This window comes from Chinchilla lanigera, unplaced genomic scaffold, assembly GCF_000276665.1.
Source record: "Chinchilla lanigera isolate Chin_1 unplaced genomic scaffold, ChiLan1.0 scaffold00075, whole genome shotgun sequence".
Taxonomy (NCBI): domain Eukaryota; kingdom Metazoa; phylum Chordata; class Mammalia; order Rodentia; family Chinchillidae; genus Chinchilla; species Chinchilla lanigera.
The window spans coordinates 1727507-1733506 of record NW_004955476.1 but is presented as its reverse complement, the minus strand read 5'-3'; the positions used below and the strand labels follow the sequence as shown (position 1 = coordinate 1733506).

The 6000-nt window shown below is 39.8% G+C and overlaps 1 protein-coding gene across 2 annotated transcripts in view; it reads right to left on the bottom strand.

Moving 5' to 3' along the window:
- Nell1 (neural EGFL like 1) overlaps nt 1-6000 on the bottom strand; it is a gene marked incomplete at its 5' end in the record, with an annotated part of 791721 nt that overhangs the window by 503448 nt on the left and 282273 nt on the right.

Genomic DNA, 6000 nt, shown 5'->3' with positions numbered 1-6000 from the left:
ATTTTATTTTATCTCACTCATTTTTCCACTAATGCCCTTTTTTCCCCTTCAGGTTCTCATCAAATATAATATTTAGCATCATTGTCTTTTATAGACTGGTTTGGAGAGAAAGAGTAAGACTGACACTCGTGTTTGGGGTTGTAACGTACAGAGCAACCTCTGAATCACCATATCTCATTCTTTAGCTTTTTTATAATGTCTGACATTTGGTCTTGCATCCCCTACCCATACTACTTACTTGGTGATGGGGAAACCCTCAGTCCACACCAGTTACTACCCTGCACTGTTTCCAAAAAATTGTAAACCAGAAAATACTGTAGGACTCATTTGGTCACATCTTACATTTATTAATAGGTAAATGTTTTAAAATGTTTCTTGATGCATTTTTCTTCTTGATTATCTAATTGTTGTGGTGAGGTTTCTTCCTCCACTACAGCTTCTGTCATTATTAAGGATGAGAGATTTTGGAAAAGCAAAATGGAAAGTATGCCCATGAGGAAGAGAAAAGAAGAAATATGATGTAGGGGAGACTCTTAAAAGATTTTTTTAAAAAGGAAGATAAAGGCTTTCCCTGGGGGATCCGAAGGGAGTGGAGATTCAGGAAGGATATAAATAGAACAAAGGTCTTAAGGATCTAACACTCCCAGTGCTCTGGCTTTAGGAAGATTACAAACCCTACAGGGACCAGGGAAAGATTGAAAGACAAAGAATTTGCTACTTAATTTCCTCTAAATCCATGCCTGAAGTAAAATGGTATAGCTAAAAGGAAATGGGCATGAGGTAGACATCTGCAGAGAGAGGACCAGCAGTTCTTTGGATCCTATGTAATGAGAAGGGAGTCAGTTTCCTAGGTCCCCACCATGAGCATGGTAGCATACAATGTCACTCAGAGAGTAGTGAGTTCACCGTGGTGAGTACAGAATGATCCTGTAATGCTTGAGCTTAATTATCAACTTGATTGGCTTGGGAACTCTCTGGGGGATTAGTAAAGCATGCTTCTTGGGTGTATCTGAGTGGGTTATGGAGGGATGACCTTAGGGATGCTCTGCTTCCCCTGCTCTGCTTCCCAGCTGCCATTAACTAAGTATTTGCTCTGCACCAGGCCCTCCTACCATGTCTCTGCTTGGTGCCAGCCAACCATGAGGCAAAACTTTTGAAACCTTGAGCCAAATAACCCTCTCCTCCTTTACCCTGCAGGTGTCAGGTATTTTGTATAGCAGTGGGGAAGCTGACTGATACAGACCCTAAGGTGGACTGCTTAGGCAGCTAAGCAAATGGGAGGTACAATTAATTCTTAGGGATTCAGCAGCCTCAGTAATAACAGAAGAGGCAGCAGGGTGGTCACAGTGGAAAGGTTCCTCAAGTACTCATCATGTACGGTGGCCCCCATCAGGACGTAACAAGATGTTGGGAAACAACAAGATGTTGGCCCCCATTGGGACATAACAAGATGTTGTTGCATGCTTATATACGGTAATCTGAACAACTAATGTGAAGACAATAATATATACCATAACAATTATTATTGAATTCCTATCATCTTGTTTGGTGAAACTCTGTATCATTAGCAATTTTTTATTCTCTTTAATGGTTTGATTAATCTTGCATTCTTACATCTGGTAATCTGACCAACTTCAATGAAGATAAAAATATGTAACATAACAAGCACTGTTAATCCCTATCATTTTGTTCTGAAACCCTGTATCATTCTTATGTTTTTCCTTCGTTTTGTTTTTGTGTATGTTATTGGCATTTTGCTATTGTTCTTTTTTTCACTTCTCTTTAAAATAAAGTGTGTGTGTGTGTGTGTGTGTGTAAAATTGCAGGCTGAATGGGGCCACTCAATGTAAAAAAAAAAAAAAAGAAAGAAAAAAGAAGCAAGGGAGCGAGAGAGCAAAGGAAGGAAGGGAGGAAGGAAGGAAGGAAGGAAGGAGGGAGGGAGGGCAGGGAGGAAGGAAGGGAGGCAGGCGAGATAGATAGGGCATGAGAATAAGATCAGACTAAAGATCATAAGTTCTTATACACCATATGGTTGGATCCTCGCTTCAATCCTGATAGTTACAAGCTAATATACTAATTAAAAATAATTGCCTTGCTGGATGAACATAAAATGTTTCTCTTCTTTAATTGAAACCATGTTCATTTGTCAAATCATCAACTTCACCTTCTTCATGAAAACTCCATCCAGTTCAGTACCCTGTTACCTAACTTTTCCATGAATTCTTTTTCCACTTAAATTCTGCATTATTCTGGTGTGCCTGGTCAGGTATAGGGAGGTGATTTACAGAAGACAGAGGTCATGTCTTTCTCCTCTTTTGAGGTCCCATGCCACACTGCCCAGCATAAATTAGGGCAGTCCATAAATACACGCTAATTGACTGACTGATTGGTGTGTGGTAAGGCAAAGAGGTTGCCAAAGGGATATAACAAAAGGGGTGAGTTAGGAATTAGAAACACTCTGCCTTCTGGGAAGTGGTAAGTTGAAACTATTTATGGAAGTGGATTTTATTTTTCACTCCTTCTGACTCTTAGTTATTCACAGTTACTGAAATTAATAACTACTAATCACAGGAAAAGGATGAGCTAAGTTAATTCCTCTGGGCAAGCCACACACACTGTACCGAATGTGATCAATTTTCTCTGCAGCAATTAGGAGTGGGAAAAAAAAGAAGTCTGTTAAATATCAGCCTCCTTTGTGGAGCTTGCAATTCTAAAATACAGCATTGTGCAAGTGAAGAAAAAAAGGAAAAAATTTCTTCCAAGATGTCGCTCCTGTTGTTATTTCAAGACTCGACAGTAACAGTACTCCAAATATGAAAATGGCTAAATTCCATGTCTGTCACGAGTTGTTAAAATAAGATCCAACTGTCTCAAGGTTGAATTTGTTAGTAACAATAATTATATATGAGACTTTATTGCAACATCCTCCAAAGCATATGGTTACCTTATTAGAAATTAAAATTCATTTTCATATAAATCCCAGCAGGATATTCCACTAAGATAAGTAGAGTAACTACAGGGGACAACAAAAAATCCTAGCTTAGTTTTTCTAAAGCCTGGCATTTGTAATATAAAATTTAAACTAATTTACTTGTAAGTGAAATGGCAGATTTGGAAAATGTAAACAATCTAGCTGCTACAAGCATGAGCATAAATATTTCTTTACCACTTCGGATACATGTATAATTTACATTTTTCCCCTACAAATTTCCACTGATTGTTTTTTACACTTTATTACTTAAAAAATGTCCTAATTGTTAGCAAAACATTTTTGGTCCTTTCTTACTTTTTACTGTGGATGTTTAGAAAGCAGAACTTTTACCTGATTGACTTTCTGCCTTTCAGCCACTGTGAAAATATTACATCTGATCATGAAAACTGGTGTGCTGTTGTGAGCCTGTCCTGCTAGTGATGCCTGAGAGACATTTCTGTTAGATCTCACATAGGTTTATTTCATCAAATTTCTTTTACCAGAGCCCTTGACTGCTCAGAGAACCTTCATGTTTTTTCATGACAATGTTCTGTGCTTATTTTCAAAATTGGCCCGCTGACTCGGTATCATGATTGTTTTTGACAGTGTGATATATAAATATGGAAGAAATGGTTGTCTGTGTCTTCAAATCAGCGTTCAGGTCATAAATAATAATGACTTAACAGCTATGAAATGAAAGACCCCAAAATCTGTATATGCTGCAAAAATAATCAAAATACTATGACTCCTTAAAGTCGGCATTAGAATACTCAAGGTAAGTTAGATAGACATTATATGCTTACCGCAGATTTGGGTTATATTTTATCTTTCAAGGTACAGGGGGACAGAGGGATCATATTTGTTGTGCTGTCAAATCTTTTTCAGGAAGAAGGAAACAGTGATGCCTGGCCCACACTGACTTTTTTTGAACAAGACAATATACATTTAGGGCTATTCACTGAGATTGTTTACTGGTCACACTAATAACACTAGCCAAAAGCAGTCCACTCCTCATGCAGCTACATGAAAAGTGTTAGAACCTTCCCTTGCTTAGTAAAGCAAAAGTGTCATCTGCACACTTACCACCACCTTGTGTTGCTGTATATTCATTTACCCAGGCAACAAACCAATATTAACTCCAGGCTGAGTACAGTAGCCTCTTCCCTCAAGGAACTCACAAACCCTTGGAGAAAATAATGTCACTCCACAGTCCTAGGTTCTGCTGCAGTTGTGCCAATTACTATTCATTCGACCTTGACCCATGCCAGGTCAGAGAACACACAGCATCGCCCACTCTGTGACTGACAGAAACAAGAAGTAAAACCAGGCTCTTGAATTCTCTAATCTCCAAAATACATAATTTGAAATAACTCCCAATGGTCCTTGGAGGCTAAATTTTTCAAATTTGTGCTTACAGACGATCCACAACAACAACAGCAACAACAAAATACTTGAGAGCATTCTTCCCTCTAGCAGGCTGCAAATTCTAGTATCCAGCCTCCAGGACAGAAATGAAATAGGTTTAAAAAAAATCTAATTTGAAGGAACAACCAGAAATTACAATCACAGACTAAAGCAAGTATAGAAGCCCAGTCCTGTTTGTTAGGTGTACATGCAGTAACTGAGATCAGTTTTAAATGAAAACGGTCTCCTGGCCTGGTATCTGTCTCCAGAGCTGTTTATAGAGGTGCCCCCAGGAACTCTTCTCACTTACATATTCAACAGCCTGTAACTCTGAATTAATGGCCTTGCATGTAAATATCTTTGTCTTCATAAGTGTTACTGGGTTAAATTAAAAATATTTTCAGCATTGTTTTGTGCATCCTACCCAGGCGTTGAAGAAACAAAGGAAGAAGAGAAGTTACTATGCCCTTTCTGCACAATACCTGCCACCTTGGGAATGTGATTCTCTTTAGGTAACACTCATGGTGAAATGGAGAATAAGAGATGAGTTTAATTTCCCTCTGCCAAATGAACTTCCTTGGCTGCTGTGAGTAACGTGCATGCTGGTAAGCCTGGATAACTGGGAGCTGGTGAGAACAGGTGAGCACTGCTCCCAGCCCCTTCCCAGTGCTAGGAGGTGTTGATGAAGGCACATGCAGGTTCATGCGAAGGACCACCCCAAAGAAGGCACCAGTGTGCTGGTCTGACCCGAACGTCTCCACCATTCTTGTTGCACTGGGACATAGGAGAGAGGAGGACTGAGGATTTTAGAATCAAACCAATCTGGATTTTAATTCAATTCCAGGCACTACCCAGACAGGAGAGGCAACTAACATACCTCAGGGCCTCCATTTACTCCTCCTTAAAACTGGAATAAGGTCACCTGTCATGCACAGTTACAGAGAGAAGTAAATGAAAGCTCAAGCATGAAGTTTAGAAGGTAAGCAAAAAATATTCATTGACGTTGTCTTTTCACTGTTGAAAAATCACCTTTAATATCTCAGGAGCAGTTAAACAGTGGTTTCACACAAGTCAGCATGACCTCGTGAGCTGCAACAACAAAACAGTGTTTTACAACAGAAATCTTAATTCTCAGAAAGACTGGTATCAGAGGAAGGAATGAGACAGAGAAACGCATTCTAGGGCATGTACTCTCTCAGAAGTCACAACTTCTCTCCCTTTATAATGGTGCATGTCTCCAGGCTCTCTCACCAGATCACAGTGGACACTAGCACCCTTTCTAAATAGGGTCCTCCCCTCTCCTGGGAAATGGAACACATCTAAATAAGCCAGACCTGCTGGGCAAACATCAATCATTTTCAAGGGCTGAGTGCTGGCTCAAGAGAATCGTGAGCTGAGGAATCCAGGAGTGGAGAGAACCAGAAGGAAGCCATGGGGCTAAGAAAGTATCAGTGGTCAGGAGCCCTAGGATGTAGAGCACTTCTATTAGTCAGAGTCAGTACTGGAGCTGAAGACAAAATGAAGTCAATACCTAAATTCTAAGCAAGTTCGATATAATTAGGTGGCAGATACTCTCTCTGCGTTTTCCTATCCAAATCCCTGAAACTACATTCACTGGGTCTCTC